This window comes from Ischnura elegans, chromosome 9, assembly GCF_921293095.1.
Source record: "Ischnura elegans chromosome 9, ioIscEleg1.1, whole genome shotgun sequence".
NCBI classification, from domain to species: domain Eukaryota; kingdom Metazoa; phylum Arthropoda; class Insecta; order Odonata; family Coenagrionidae; genus Ischnura; species Ischnura elegans.
In genome coordinates this window covers 59,587,536-59,604,773 of record NC_060254.1, presented here as the reverse complement: position 1 = coordinate 59,604,773, position 17,238 = coordinate 59,587,536, and the positions used below count along the sequence as shown (strand labels likewise).

At 38.9% G+C, this 17,238-nt stretch overlaps 1 protein-coding gene across 1 annotated transcript in view; it reads right to left on the bottom strand.

Moving 5' to 3' along the window:
* The window catches only part of LOC124165337 (histidine decarboxylase), a 156,563-nt gene extending 139,705 nt beyond the window's left edge, over positions 1-16,858 (bottom strand). The window contains exon 1 of the mRNA XM_046542693.1: positions 16,491-16,858. The gene's annotated coding sequence lies outside the window, so the exon portion shown is untranslated. The remainder of the gene's footprint in view (positions 1-16,490) is intronic.
* Positions 16,859-17,238: the final 380 nt, after the last annotated feature.

Below are 17,238 nucleotides of genomic sequence, written 5' to 3'. Positions count from 1 at the left end.
CGGGTTCGATTCCCTTCGGCGAGCGTTCAATATTTTTTCTTTTTTTTTCCCTTCGTATTGGTGTATAATTTTTAACTTTACTCAATGAACACACTTTCAGTACTTATGCCGTCTTTTAAAATATTTGTCTTGATGTCAGTCGTCATTGATGGTCGTATATGGTCGGCGATGTTGCAGCCGTTATTACTGAGAGTGTTCTTATGACAAACTTAGTTAAATAATAATACATTTTTACTCTTCCGGATTACCTCCAAAACTGAAATACCTTAATTTCTCTACTTTGCGCTTTGGATAGAGTGGAGAAACCAACATTCATTGTAAGTCGATTGAATAGAGGAAAATCAGTCGTTCTCTCTGGCTTATAATTTATTTATTTCGCCACCAAAAACGACACAAAGGCTTTTGAATTGATTTATATCTATAAATATATAATAGCTTAAAGATAATACAGTAAGGAAAAGCAAACGAAATAAATTGTTTGAACAGCAGGAGGAGAATTATGGATTAGACGGTGATGGAATTTTCAGGTGGTATTTAAGGGAAGATTTGTAAATAAAGGAAGAGTTAAATATGTTCGGGGAAAGAATTTTTGATGCCATGGAATTACGGTAGAAAAGAGGGCGTTGACAGACGGAAAGACGGAATATTAACTACATTTACTCGTCATCGCAGCACGGTAAATATAGATGGAGCTATGCTATGAAGAAAGATTAATATTTTCAACCACAAATAAGCAGGGAACGGGATAGGGTCTTGCTCTGTAGAAAAATGAGCACGGACATTATTCAAGATAAGATTTAAGCGTTACGTTGAAATAGCTCCATGGTGACGTGATAGTTGGATTAGAACTATACTTTTCCAAGTGATTCAATACCTCTGTTAATCACAGCGATTCTCCTGGTCCTTCCAAAGAAATATATATATGAGCTGATCTGTGAAATATGTAGGGGGACTACTGGCAGATGAAAATAATCGGAAGGAGCACATTTGAAGTAAAAAATAACAAACTACTTCGAAAAAAAAACTATGGCAACTCCTAAATTTCTCTTGGATTTGCTTTGAGAAATATTAAGATACTGCATGATGCAATATTGAAACTGTTATTAAAGTTATTTTTATAATGATTCATTCTCCGGCGATTAGGAAGTTTGCTTCAGTAGTATTTAGAACGGCCTAAATTGATCTTTAGTGATTTTTCCGGGTATTCTTCCGCGTTTATCCATTTTGTAGGACAATATTTCGCCAACGTTCCAGTTGGCTTCCTCAGGTCCACTGAAGTGTCGATGCAGAAAGTTTTTCATCTTATATACACCCCTTTTGCCGCCTTTTTTGTTGAGGTGTGCCCTGATTGGTCAGGATCTTTGAAGACCCTTTTCCACGTTGGCGAAATATTGTCCTACAAAATGGATTAACGCGGAAGAATACCCGGAAAAATCACTAAATATCATCATAATCTCCGCGGAAGCCTACTTGGAAACGGCCTAAATTGGTTGAGTTGCTTCATTGGCTTAGAACATTTAAAAAAATGCATTCGACCTCATGCTATCAGAAACAAAGCAAAAAATTATACCAGAGATATACGTGCTAACAAGTTCAGAGAGTGAAAATTAATGGAAACACCCATCCTGTCGAACTTTCTGCTAGGTTCATGTTTTAAAATCAAATTGATGACATGAAGGAAACACAAATCTTTGGAGATTAAAAAAAACGCACTCGAACTTATGCTATCAGGAACACAATAATTAAAATCGAGGTAGCGTATAAACAAGTGCATGAAGGAAAAATTGATCCAAATGCCCGTCCTGTGGATTTTCTGCGAATTTCGTGGTTTTCAGAAGATTTAAATCCACTTTGAAAACGATTTTCATACCAGCACAAGAACATAATAATGCTTGCGGACGCTATCTTATATTCAGCGTTTGGTACGTTTATTAGGGTTTTATTAAGTAGAAGACCGGAAAGTATAACTTTCCCGAAAAGAACCTGCCTGACGCGCTCATATCAATAAAAACTGTTTACTGCAAGGCATCCGGAATTTTCCCTTATCCGTTGCTCCTGATGTGAGCGAGTTCCGTACTAAACTAGATATACTTGAACAACAAGCCTCCATACCTCTAGTTGCGATATGCCCACTCATCTACATCTACATAATACCCTGCGAGCCACCTCTAGGGTGTTTGGCAGGGATGTTTGGCTAGGGTGTTTGGCACTCCTCAAAATCCAAGTACTGTGTTCACAGACTCCCAAAAACCACGTAAAAATTGGCCATGGTCGGAGGTTAGTTAAAAAAATGACCACCAAAATCCAATTATGCCTCTTCGATCATTAAAAACGGATGGGAAAATGATGGAAAATCGTGGCAAATAAATATGTTCAACAGATTCAGGCTTCAATTGGCGGAAGTTAGACATATTTAAATAAATAAAAGATCGTAGCACTTTTCCGCAAGAATTTTTAATGCGTACAACGCGTTTCGGCTCACTGAGCCGGTACAAGACACAAGACACTTAGCTCCCGTTGAATCCAGGTTCTCCTTGCTGCGTTCACTGTATGTTGAGCTGCTTTTGATGTGGATCTAGTTGTTATGTTCACGTATTTCGGAGAGAGGTTCAACTTGAGACACTCCGAAATACGTGAACATTACAACTAGATCCACATCAAAAGCAGCTCGCCATACAGTGAACGCAGCAAAGAGAACCTGGTTTCAACGGGAGCTAAGGAATTTTCAAATGCTTTGAAGTGCCTTGTACCAGATGATGGCTCAGTGAGCCGAAACGCGTTATGCGCATTAGAAATTCTTGTGGAAAAGTGCTACGATCTTTTATTTATTTAAATAAGCAAATAAATATGTTCACATAAAAATTATTGATAAATTGTGGCGAGAAAAAACCTTATTTTTATTAAAATTACTTTTATACTATCGTAACAATTCGTAATCTCAACTAGGGCCGATTTGGAGTGGCCGACTCTCTCCCCCTGAGTTGTCCAAAATTGAGATGAAGCGCTTAGGGAAGCGCTCCCTCCAAACAGCCATCTGTGCAACTGGAAGTGTGAACCGACAGAACGACGTATGATAGCCATTGAATTTTGCAGAAACAAAATTTACAGTCACGCCTCTCGAAAAAAAAAAACGATTTTTTAATGGAATTTTTTGATATCTCATGTTTATCTGCACCGTCCAAGGTCCCTGCTCTCTTAAGAAAGCTGCATGCACTAATAGTGAAAATATGGAACGAGGAAAAAATACCAAAAGAATGGAACCTCTCTATAATAGTCCCGCTGCATAAAAAAGGAGACAGGTTAGTATGCAGCAATTATCGGGGAATATCTTTAATAAACACGGCTTACAAAGTACTGTCCAAAATACTGTATAACAGAATACAGGAATACTCGGAAGAAATTATAGGAGAGCACCAGACAGGTTTTAGAAAACAAATGTCTACGATTGATCAAATTTATATCATTAAACAAATCTTATCAAAGTATTGGGAGTTCAATAGAGATGCGCACCTCCTCTTTATTGATTTTAAGAAGGCGTACGACAGTATCAACAGAAACCAAATGTGGAAATATCTCAGGAGAATGGGAATCCCAAACAAACTAGTCAAACTGGCTCAGATATGTACAGAAAACTCAAGTTGCAAAGTACAGATAAATAATGAATTTTCAGAAGGTTTTGATGTAGTCACGGGGGTACGACAAGGAGATGCACTCTCACCATTGCTTTTTAACCTGTCATTAGAAAATGCACTTAAAGTCGTAAAGGAGCAACAACCGGGGATTGAAGTCGGCAAAAAGATAAATCTGCTAGCTTTTGCAGATGACGTGACCTTATTGGCGGAGGATGCAAATGGGTTAAAAACTCTTGCAGAGTCTCTGATAAAAGAAACCAAAAAAGTAGGATTAGAAATTAGCGAAGAAAAAACAAAATACTTAATTGTTGGTCGACACGCAGAAAATATAGAAGCAGAGGCTTTAAAAGTCCAAAATTATACCTTTGAAAGGACAACAAATTTTAAATACTTAGGAGTAACCATAGAACAGGAAAATAAAGAGGAGGTAGAGATAAATGCAAGGTTACTTCTCGGGAACAACTGTTATTGGGCTCTTAAATCATTGCTAAAATGCAAACTTCTGTCAAGAAAAACTAAATCAAAACTGTACAAGACAATAATACAACCAGTAATACTCTACGGATCCGAAACCTGGACTTTAACAAAAAACCAGGAGAGGAAATTGATAGTTTTTGAAAACAAGATCCTCAGAACAATATATGGTCCTATTAATGAAGATGAAGTATGGAGGATCAGAACCAACAAAGAGCTCAGAGAATTATATACAGATCCGGATATAATAGCGCAAATAAAAAGCAGGAGATTAAGATGGGCCGGTCATGTAAAGAGGAGAAAAGATGAGTCCATGCTAAGAATGGTATCTGAAAATCAACCCCGAGGAAAACGTCCGCTTGGGCGACCCCGACTAAGATGGCAGGACCAAGTGAAAAGGGACTTAGGGAAGATGAGAGCAGATGCAGAATGGATGACGGATAGAGATAGATGGCGACATGTTGTTGGTGAGGCCAAAAACCTCCTGAGGTTTGAGTGGCCACATAGGTAAGGTAAGGTTGGTTTGACAAGGTTCTAACTGACCTTCATCTGGTTTTGAGAAAAATCTTGTCAAAGTTTTAAACTGCTCTATTTCTATTATTAATAGGAATTTATTTTTGATTTTTGGCACATACACTGGTGATCCACTAGTAATTATTACTTTAAGAAAATATGTTATTTATTTTATTTTTTTACATGTTTATATGAGTAATAAAATAAGTAAAATGCAGTTAGAACCTTGTCACACCAAATATTAGTTTTTTCTCCTTGCAGTTGGAACTTTGTCACTGTTCTAAATCTGTTATTATTTTACATAGAGGAATAAAAACCGGTGAACACATAGAGAAACATAAACTTAGTTATCTTGAGTGAAAACACCAAATTTTGCAAAAATGTCGGTTAGAACCTTGTCAAACCTAGGTAGCGATATGCCTACATAATAAAAAACAAGTAAATAATTTCTTATCGATACAATGAGATTTATTAAGTTTTGAAAAAAGGAAATTATGTTGCCGCACCCTATAGTCTCTTTGTCACCTCTATTCTTTCTCACCCGTTCCCTCCGTTGCTATTCTCTTCACCTGGTCCCCTCTGTTCTCTTCACCTCAGCCTATTATGCTTATCCAACCACCGCCCTTGTGAGGTTTCTCTCCCCCGCATCGTCTATGGCACACTCCGCGCTTAATACCCTCTCTTCTCTCGTACTTTCTCTCCTCAGCTGATATCAAACAGCTATGAGAACGCCGTGCACATTTTCTCGCATGACCTTGTGTTCATCCCAATTGTCACCTATGCCACCTCTAAGGCCACTAGAGATAACTCTGTTTTCAGGGTAAATATTTTGTCTTAAGAAGACGCATTGCTCGCGCTAGAACGATCGCAGTTTGTCGTTTTTTTCCTGAAGAGAACGAATATTACAAAATAGGCACCTCCAGACGGCCTCTAAATGTGTTGTCATCCATGGCGCATTTAAATGGGTTTCCAAAAGTCGCCACTCGCGTCGCTGACGGACAAATTGATCCGAGTTTCACGGAAAAATAAGGTATGATTAAGGATATCAACCGAAATGTAGGTACATGATGATATTATCTATCAAATTCATAACTTTTCAATGCTATTCCTCTTAGTTGCAAACATTATAATGCAAAATATTGAAAAAAAAAGTTGATCGCATTTCACTCATCACCGCGCCGCGGGCATTTTTGAAAGCCGATTAAAATGTGACCAAAGCGGCAACAGAAATGAGCCTATGGGATGGAATCAGGCCTCATTTAGGCAGTCCCCTTGCCAAAGAGGTTTGAATATACTGGAGAGGGCACTGCCATGATTTTGTTAATGGGTTTATTCATTATGCTTTCCAATGGCTTGGAGTCATTATAAACAATGAAACTACGCCCATAGAGTACATTATGGTACTTTTTAACAGTAAACACCACACTGAGGAGTTCTTTTTCCACTTGGGTGTACTGTTGCTCAGTCGGTGTTAGGCCACGTGATGCGAAAGAAACAGGTCTGTTATCTTGTAGTAAACGATATCTTATTCCATGTTTTGATGCATCTGCATGTACACCTATATTCTTATAAGGATTGTAAGTAACTAAAATTGGTGGTTGGGAAATTAGAGACTTTAAATTCTCCAAAGCCATTAGATGATGAAGAAGTCAACCCCATGATGCATTTGTTTTTAGTAACTCCCTTAGGAGGGCTGTAATCATTGACATATTGGGAGTATATTCTCTAAAATAATTAAACATGCCAAGAATTCTGTGTAGTTCCTTTTTACTAGTGGGACTTAGTAATATTTCTTAATTAATTGGAAGACAAATTAAAGGACGCCTTTCTTTAAAAATGGAGCGTAACCAATAACTTAGTTTATTCACAAGCATCATAGCAACATACATAGCAACATATTCATAACAGGCACTACTGGTTCCGAGCGTGGTGCGAAGTATGGAAGAAATGGTGGTGCTTGGTTAGGATAAGCCACTCCTACTTTTACTAAAACATCGGCAATCTTATTAGAATTACTCGTTAATACATTAAAATACGCCTCCGAACGCACACAGTAAACCTTATTTCTTTTTTTTTTGATAGTTTTCGCGAAGTTATGTCTGAGGCACATTTTCCCTGGGAAAAATGATTATCAATCAACACAGTTACGTTGTAGAACTAGCTCAGCTGAAAATAAAATTTTACAAGTGTGAACTATCCATTTACCTGCACTTCTACTTGTATTTAACTTGGCCAATGTATCACGGCCAATGGAAACATTAATATTACGGACCGGTCGTAGTAATAGTACAAAAGTATGTTTAAGAGGATATCCCCACGAGTAAAGTGGCCAGTAGGATACAGAGTTTATACCTTAAAAAGTAGTAGCACGAATGATCGGAATACTCCGAACACGATCACCGGCTAAATACAAGTTATGTCTTATTTAACTCAGCGCATTTACGGAACAAAACATAGGCAACTCAAAATATCAGTCAGCGACAACCAGTGTAGTAAGTCCAAAAATTGTCGAACTATGATTGCGGGTCTCTAAACGTCGCTGTAAATTCAGAAAAAGCGGCTACCGATATTTCTTTACCTTCTTGGTATTACGTGACGCATTTCTAATTAAAAAATAAAAGCTTCATCTTAAAGTTTTCGTGGTAGCCAGTGGCGTAGCCAGGATTTTGAAACAGGGGGGTTTCCCGGAGATTTCGGGGTCCATCCGGGGTAAATGGAAAACAACCCAGGGCAAAAGGGGATGCGGAGATTTCCGATGTTGAAAACGTGATTTAAAAAAACTAAAAAACAGTAATTTTTAACAAGTATTTATTAAAAGGAAGTAACCCGGAACCCTCCCCACGTGGCTACGCTACTGATGGTAACCTATGGAATTGTTTTGATGCACAAATAACTTATTACGCAGATTTATGAGTCCATATTTTGAAATATGAAACACTAATAGTAATTTCCATGCTTTAAAACTTTGAGAATGACCGAAAAGTGTCGAAACCATGGTCGATTGAGGAGTTCAGAATTAAAATGCTTAAATTACTGTTGATTTTTCATATTTTATCATGAATATATCGTATTTCCGCCACCAGAAACGATTTATTAAGTTTGTATTTAAGAATTTTGTATTTAAGTAACAAAATAACCAATTCCTCGATAAGTAACAATAATAACCTCGAACTCTGTAAGTTATTTTGTATTTAAGTATTTATTATACATTTGAGGAGACAAAATTTCATTTTTTACTTTGACTGTTAACAATATCATTGCCCACATTAAAGTATTTTTATCAATAGGACGTGCATATTACGATGCAAAATACAGTATAACTCCGCATAGACGAGTGTTGCCGTGAGATCCAAAGAAAATTTTAAGATTTTTTCAATGCATTTTTCTTAATATGCGATTAGGTAGACCCTTTTGAAGACCGCAGCGAGCGTGCAGGTCCAGAGGTTGAACAGGGGAATTAAATTCACTTGGTACGTTCCACTTAGGATGTTTATTACCCGACCATTGTTTAGATATTTTATATTGCTCCCAAGGTATATGTTTTATATTAACCCATTTATGCCGAAGGTTTTAAAAATGCGAATTTTACCCTGATTTTTACATATTGTAGGTAAAAATACGTATGAAAACAATATCCGAAAGAATAAACAATGTACCTCTTGCCAATTGTTAATTATGAGGTGTTCCAAAAATGGAACACTAGGCAAATCCACTACTATGACGTACTCATTGATAACATGTAAAAAAATTGATTAAGACTTTTATTAAGTCAATATTAAGAATGATATCCAGGTGAGCACTTAACATGCAAGGATACACTGCAATTTTAACATTAAAAAGTGGCATTTTTGTCCCATTGGACACAGTGAGTTTGCTTTCTCTGCTTTACATCATAATGATTCATGCCGTCATGACGTGAGCCAAAGTTACCCTTCATAGATGGTCTCCCTTTCTTACCAGGCTCAGCAGTATGACAATATGCCTCTATATAGTGACAGGTCACACGGCAATGAAATTCAAGAAGATTCATTGGCTTCACATCGTTTATTTTATGCAATTGCCAAGCATTTTGTGAAGCCAGCTCAAAGCAGTATAACCGGAGGGTTCGAGTACCATCTCTTTCCACGGATTGATGCTTGACACTTATCAACTTGGTCCACTCCTCTGTTATACTGATTATGCACCTTGATTAAAAATTTTGCTGAGTAACTTGTATCTTTTTTCCTGCTTTTGAGAATAACGACTGACTGTTGCAAAGGATTGACACCGGCACCGGAAGATGCAACAGCCACAACACTGTTATCATTCCATCTACAAACAATATTGCCTTTTCCATCAATTCGGTAATCAAATGTGCCAATATCTTTTTTATTTAGGGTAGCATCAGATAGTAAAGGAGGTTTGTCTATGCGATCTTTTCTTGCTGTGCCTCTTGCTTGGTTGCCCAGTGAGTGAAGTTTATCAAGGAGTAAAATGCTCGTAAAAAATGTTGTCGAACACAAAATGGTATTTACCAGGATGATGCGCTGGGAGTGCCTCAGTCAATCGCAAAATAACTGAAGCACATACACCATATTATTGGTATTGAGTGCACGGGTTTTTTCCTTGATAAGGCTGAAACCAGCAATGGTAGCCTAGACGCGTTGGACCATACAAGAATTTATACCCTAACTGAATAGGCTTACCCCGAATGAACTGTTTGCACTCATTACGACCGAAATAGGGAATCATGGCCTCATCAAAGCTGAAGTATATTTCATTTGGTACAAATTTCATACAAATGTCATTCAGACGCTCAATTAGAGGTCGCAGCTTGGAAAACTTGTCCACGTGGTTCAAGTTAGAATTGTCAGCAAAATGCAAATTTGAAAATATTGTTTCAAAAAGGTCACGTTTCATTGCACCACTAACTAGAAAATTATGCGAATCTGGTCTTTGCTCCCAAAACATATGTCGTCTCGGAACAGAGACATAACTACCCAGGGAAATTATTCCCAAAAACCAGATTCAAGTTTCAAGGTTCACTTCAATATCCTGATAGAGTTCTAAATATTCTGCTAGGGTTTTCATTTTCGTGATTTGTTCTTCTGGAACTACCTCCTACTGGCTGGGCAGTCAGATCGCCTTTCTTCCATTTGCGCACAACTTTGGTTACCTTTTTTCTTTGAGCAAGAAGAGGTTGAGGCGAAGCAGAAGCCGATGCACCGAAATTTTCAGTAGTTTCACCATCCGGTGTCAGCAAAAGGTCAGCATTGTCAAAGTTCCCGTCAGAAGAACCATGAATGAGATGAGCAGAAGCGCGCAGCAATGAACCGGGAAGTTTATTAATTGTTCCACATCAAATTGCTTGCTTGATTTAAAATTAAAGTGAATACTTCAGTGCACCTGAATGCATGCATAATAGTAGTGGATTTGCCTAGTGTTCCAAAAATGGAACACTGTTAAATAAAAGCTTATAACTAAAACAAAATACGTTTTTTCAAAATTTTCTTAATTAAGCACTTTCGGTTAACTATTACTGAACATGCCAGGAAAAATTTACAACATTTGGGCTTAATGGAAAATAGTTAATAATATAACATTAGAGATGGTCTCAGAAAAACTGCCTTGAAAAAAAAGACCGATATTTCTAAACACACTGGCTGCGATGGGTTGGCAAAACTGACTAAATCTTTGCGCCCCATAATACAATATATCTTTATAAAGAGGCACAAGAAGAAAAACCGTGGCATATTGGTGTATAATGAGTCGTAGTCATTAAATTAGAATGTCGCGTCAGGTGTTCCAAAAATGGAACACTAGGCATAAATGGGTTAATGTATTATTACTTAAATATTCAGGAAGGAACGAAATAAAGGAATTTTATTTTTCCATATCGTAAAGTCGTTCATGAACAGGAAGGAAAATATGAGAAGATTGTTATGCAAGAGATTAAAGAAAAGGCTAGTATCCAATCGGGTGTGTAGCGCTTTACAAGGCGGATACGTGGGCAATCATCAAATCAGTGAGATTCGCGGATGACCAGCCGTTGATCAGCCAGTCAGCGAGGGGGCCTCAGGCTCTAGTGGATGCATTAGGCGAGCCTTTCAGGGGTATGAATGAGATGAGGATTAATCACAAGATGAACAAGGCTATGCGATTTTGTAAAGCATCGCGAGCGAGGAATGTGAGACTGAAGATAAAATTCGGTGAGGAAAAACTTAAGCATGTAGAGCAATTCAACTATTTACGCAGCACATTAGAAGAAAACGGATACTGACGTAAGGGCATCACGAAAAGAATTGCGTTAGGAAAGGATGCGTTTATGAACAGTAAGGAGCTTATGAGAGGATCGTTATGTTAGAGTTAAAAGAAAAGGTCAGTGAAGAGGAACATCTGTAGTGTAGCTCCTTAGGGTGCGGAAACGGGGACACTGAAGAAGGAGGACGAGAGAAAATTGTAGGCATTCGAGATGTGGGTATGGAGAAGAATGGAGAGGGTGAAATGGACGGAGAGGAGGAGAAACGACGAAGTGCTGGACATGATGGGTGAGGAGAGGCAGCTTTTAGATGAGATATGGAGGAGACAGAAGGTATGAATGGAGCGAGTACTGAGCGGGGAGGGGATGTTGAAAACAGTGTTAGAGGTAGAATGTTGGTTGTAGGCTGCAAGAATACTTCTTAAGAACCTCATGCAAATCTACCTTAATCGTTACAATACTTTGATAACAATAATATCGTAAAGTCGGTAATCTTAAACACTCATAGAGGCTCACACCATCCACCACTTCCGAAATATTTGCGAGATGCTATCTTTGCTTCTCTTCCTAATAAACCCCCGGAAAATTTTTATAGACTTGTTTTTTACCCTTATCAATATTTACCTGTAGTTTAAGTCTACAAAATTCTGTATTCAGTGCAAATACTGAGTTGATATTTTCACATATGAGACACAGGTAAATTCAGAAAAGGGTCGACATTATTCACTCTGGAAATTTCAAGTGAGAGCATATGGTAAGCTAAATATCTAAGGCTTGGTTTTGGAAGATATTTGCATTATTTCGCGCTTGTATTAAGCCTTGCAATCAGTTTTCCTTTTAAGTTGTAATGAAAAAAATAGCAAAACGGAATGCACTGGAGAAGTTAATTGTAGATGTCTTATTGATGGAATTCTGAAATATTTTGTTAACATGAACGTTAGAAATACTTCTGATTAACTTTTATTACTTATGTCTGTGCAGAGTTTTGGCCCTTAAAGTCGATTTGGTAGGAATTTTGAAAGAGAAATTTTCAAATATATTCTTGGCTGATGATTTGATTCTTTTACATTGATGGGTATCATTGTAAGTAAAATATCTACGCATGGGACAAAAAGTCAAAGTGATGGCTTTGGTAGCTTCGATAGAATTACAAAAATGAGGTCTTCCTCAAAAATATTCTGAATAGATTTAAATTCTATTTTAAATTTCACAGATTCGACTAATTTTCATCGTGATTGATAGCCATAATTTTGCACTATTCAAGTAGATTATAGCTATTTGCCCAGGTTCCACCGATTATCGAGAGAGTTAAGTCATGGCAGTAATATAATTAAATGGTTATATTTTGAAGTGATTCTATTCTAATGTTATAATAATTATTTATCCTTTTCGCTATATTCTTCAAATGTTTCATTTGCACATTTTTTATCTCCCTTGCTGAACTTATGTAGCCCATATACATTGGATTCAAATTGAATTTAGTACTCCTAAATTGGTTTTTATAAGTTGAGGGAATATTTCGTACGTCTTTTAACACTAAGATGATGTTGCTATTTTTTAATATCTTGATACTATTTCCCAAAATGATATTTTGAACAAAAGTTTGTATTTATTTACGAAGTAATAAATCTTCAAATCCGTACCGCAACTTCCAGTGAATTACCAGGAAAAAGATATCTTGTACGAGAGAAAATAGAGAAAAATTGAAATGACATCAGTAATTTTTCCTGGAGGTTATGTCTGGTTGTAATAATTCGTGAACGGTGTTACAAGATGATAAGTAAATGTATCCTTTTACATTATTTAATTGCTATGAAGTGCATGAAGATTGTATTAACTCATAATCTCAACCTCGAACTCTTTAAGTAGAATATTTGTGGTATTTTTGTCTTTATCGGAGACTATGGTGGGTAGAGATTTATTCAATGTGTCTAATATCAGGGCTTTAAGGTTGTACTAAATATATGTGGCTTAATCGCCCGCTTGAAAACCATTTAGCTGGTAGTAGATAAGAAAAATTCGTTTTAAAAATCGTATTATTTCTTGCCAACTCACACCCAGTTTCATTTTGCTCATTCTCGGAATTTCCAATGAGGGAAAGGTTCTCCGGAACTTCGATGAGCAGTGGTCCTCTATTCCGTAGCAAAATTTTGGCGGATTTAACGATACTTTTACTCCCAAAATCTTACCCATCCTTCATGGGGCAATTGAATTCTGATAGAAAAGAACGCTTCGGGCGAGATAAGTTGAAAGCAGTCATTGTGAGTCGCAGAAAATTGTCATGAACCAACCAAGTTTGTTTTTTTATAAAATGCTCAAATTGTTATGTTAGTTTTATGAGATCGTCTGCTACTCGTCGGTGAACTCTGGCGCTTTTCGGGACTCGTTAGCTCGGCCGCGATTTTCAAGGAACAGTGGTTATTGTGGATGCTCAATACGTCCATTCTAATTTCAGCTATCTTCTTCACACATCGGTAGCGTAACGAAGGGGGAGGTCCGGATCCCCCCAAAATTTGAAAATCCAATTACTTTCCTTCGTAAATGAAAACAAAAAATTAAAAAATCAAGAATTTGCAAAACATTTATTTGAAAAATGAAGTTTTTTAGATTATCTAAAGTATTAAAATTAGTTTAAAATCCTCTACTTAGTACCCTGTTTTTCAAAAATTCCATCCCCCTGGTTTTGGACCCCCTCCGAACGAAATTCCTGGCTAACCCACAGTCACACATCATGCCCTGTTGCTCACTGCATATTGTAGACCTATTGCAGATGGAGCTGTTATCTGTCACCAAATGAGGTACACAAGATTTTTGGCTGTAGTGTCGAAGGACCTAAGGGGGTGTCCATTAACAACGTGAGGTGATGTTGGCGAATTTTGAATTCCCCCTTAGCGAGTTATCGTGAGATTTAACTCGACCACCTCCCTCTAATCTCACGTGAGATTGTTCAAAATGCGTACTTTTCGGTGTAAATACGTTCATCTATGCTTCATTGCGTTGGATATCTTAAAAAAAAACAAATTTTTTAATTATTTTTATTTAAAATTAGCATTTAAGATTCATTGATGAAGGTTTGATGAAGGCTAGTACCTATTTAAGATTACTCAAATCGCAATTTTTCACTGTTTCTTGCGGAAAAAAATTACGTGATATTTTCCAGGACCATTACTCTCCTCCGCGTGAGATAGGTTGAGAACCAGCCTGACTTCTACCCCCTAAATGCCGCTCGTGATTTATTGCCGACTAATCAGAAGTCAACATTTAGGAAATTTATTTCTTTATTTAATCGCCCCGAAAACAGCACACTTAAGGCCTTTAACATCGCGGGAAATAACACGAAACAACGAGTATGACACTCACAACCATTCCCTGGGTAGGGGGTAACCTACCTAGGCTCGAACCCGCGACCTTCGGATTGGCAACCGAGGACTTATCCCCGCCGTCACCGAGGCCGGCGTTGGAGCTGTTGCTAACCGTTGGTAGATCTACATCTACATACTACCCCGTAAGATGCCTCAATAGGCGTATGGCGGGGGGTGTAAGGACACCAGCCGTCTACATATAAAAAGGAAGTGTTCTAACGAAATCACGCCTAGCAGGCTTGTGATGATCAGACAGACGGGATGGCGCTCTGCCGGGACGCTGAGCGCCCTCCAGCCTGTAAATCTTTGGCGCCCCCCGGCAGTCCACATGCATAGTGTTGGCGCCGTCTGCCCATGGCCGTCCACTGCCCTAAGAAGGGGTCTAGCACCGACCTGATGCCAAGCATTTATTAAAATCCTTCATCGTGCGGGGATAAAACGAATTCCCATATCTATCCGTTCGGCAAAATATCTCTCTTAATTTATCGCTTCTCTCGGACCAGGAAATGTAGCGGGGCTCTAATATGTTGTTCTCCGTGTCACCGTTAAAAAATCCATTCTCAATTGCTCAAGCAATCTAAGCCTTGGGCGCAGCCTCCGAGTCTCTAGCGGCTCCCAACTTAATTCCTTGGGTAACGCTCTCTGTACATCCATAGCAGTTTCTGACGAAATGCGTAGTTTTTCTTTGTTTTTATAAAGTTCACGGATTAAGTCTTTCTGCCGCGGGTCCCACATGATCGCTACATATTCAAGGTGTGGTCGGACGGGTGGGGAATAGTGCCTTTCTTATACTTTTCAACCGAATATCTCCCTACAATCCTATTGACGAATCCTTGCTTCTTCAGGGCTCTGCCTCAAATATTGTTTACGTGTGCTCCTCACCAGGGGCACAGCTGGGAATTGAGCTTTGGGGAGGTTTAGGTGCAACTAATACCGGGGTGTGTGGAGGTATGGAATACCCACCAGGATAAGCGGTAGGGGCGAGATTAATAAATTGCGGAATATTAAGATAAATGGCTCAAAATGGTGAGTTTTACGGCTTTCTGAGGGATATTTTATTAATCCTGACACTAATCTATTAGTAATATCAAGCCAATTGAGTAAAATGGATTAAACTTAAAAATTTCTCTGAAATCTGGGGTGGGGGTTTATCCCCCAAAACCCCCCCTCGCTGCGGCACTGCGCCTCACGATATTGTTAAAGCACGGCTGAATGATGGGCGTGATTTGTTCGGAGATGAAGATTCATTTCAGTATAGGTTTTGAGATCCTTCATTTAAACTCCTCAATTTAATTTAACTCAAATTTGGCAATGACAATTCGTTCTACTTCTGACCCCAAGAATTTTAGGGAATTGACATCTCCGTCTCAAAAATCGTCTACTTCTTAATTTGGGCGGGTTTTATTTCATAATTAAGGCTGAATCACACGATCAGTTTTTCCGAACCCTTAGAATCAGTGGCGTAGCGTAGGTCCGGGGAGTCCGGAACCCCCCGAAATATAAAAATACAATTATTTTGGACAGAGAATTTAAGTTGAAATCCGGGCGGTATAATAAAAAATGTATATTAAGGTCGCTAAACTCAGTGAATGATCATGCGAATGAAATTATTCTCATTGCCATCATCCACGAGGTCGTGCGATCAGAAATAGAACATGTTCAAATTTTCTCTAATGACGGTTCATTCGCGAATTTTTCCGTTATAGGCGAATGATTTTATTCGCATGATCATTTACCGTGCATAGTGGCTTTCACATTGTGATGTATTATCATGACGAAATTGAAATCCACATCGCGACGTTGTTACGCTACGCAATTCGTTGTTACGTCGTGTGTCATTCAGCCTGTCAGGTACTGAGTTAACGTGATTTCATTTTAACACTGCGGACTCACCTCTTGAAAAATAAGCCTGACATCTTTCTGGTGTACCAGATTTGAAGACATCTCTGCATTACATGAGATGTCTTCAAAGCTCTCTATAAGTTCCTTTATGCCTTGTAAGCTCCCTATGCATATATTTAATTAATTATTATTCCTCAAGTAATTATTACAATTCAAAATACATTATATTACTTTATATGGCCATGATAACGACTGTTTAAATTGAAATCGGGACGGATATTATTAAAAAATATGTACTACAACGAGATGAATTATTTTGACGAAATTGAATTCCACATCGCGGGTAAGTTACGCGACGCGATGCATTGTTACGTTGCTTGACATTCTGCCTAAGTTAAACGTGACTTCATTTTAGCATTGCGGACTCACCTCTTGACAAATAAACTTGATATCTTTCTGGTGAGACCCGTGCAGACCTTTCTCGAAAACCGCGGGGGTGGTCACGTCCAATCTTCTCGGCCGCCGCGGAGGATTCTTGCGATACTCGGACGGAGCGTGCGGCCGTCCGCTGTTCGTCGGCTCGCGCGGTCTTCCCGGGTTCCTCGAGCGAGGGCTTCCCGGCGGGTAGTCGTGGACGTCACCGCCGCCGCTTCTCTCCAACCCCCGTCTCCTGCCGCGGAAGAAAAATCCCCGTCTTCGTCCCGCGATATTCCCACCGACTCCGTGGAGGGTGGATAGGCTTTCGCTAAAACTTCCACGCGGCGTGTGGCGTCAAGCGGGTCTGGGCGTCCGGTCTTATTTGTGGGTGGTGGAGACGACAAAGGAGGGGTGTACTCGGTATATGTGTGGGGGGAGGAAGTTAGGGAGGAGGTGGGAGGGGTGGTTTAGTTGGGTTGCGTAGGCCGCCCCTGTCCCCGTGTGGTGGGGTGGGAAAAACTGTCGTGGAAGGGAGAGGGAATCAGTTCGGAAACAGGGGGAGGTTTGGAAGGAGGTATTTGAGTCTCGTGGGGGGGATTGTTGTATCGGTTCGCCCTTATTCCTTCTTTTTTTTTCTTTCTTCTCCTCTCTCTCTCTCCACGCTTAAGTCGGGCAAAAAGGAGCGCGGGTAGTAAGATTGGGACAGGGGAAAGGGCAAGTCAATTAGGGCTACGGGAAAAGAAACTGTGCTTAGTGATGA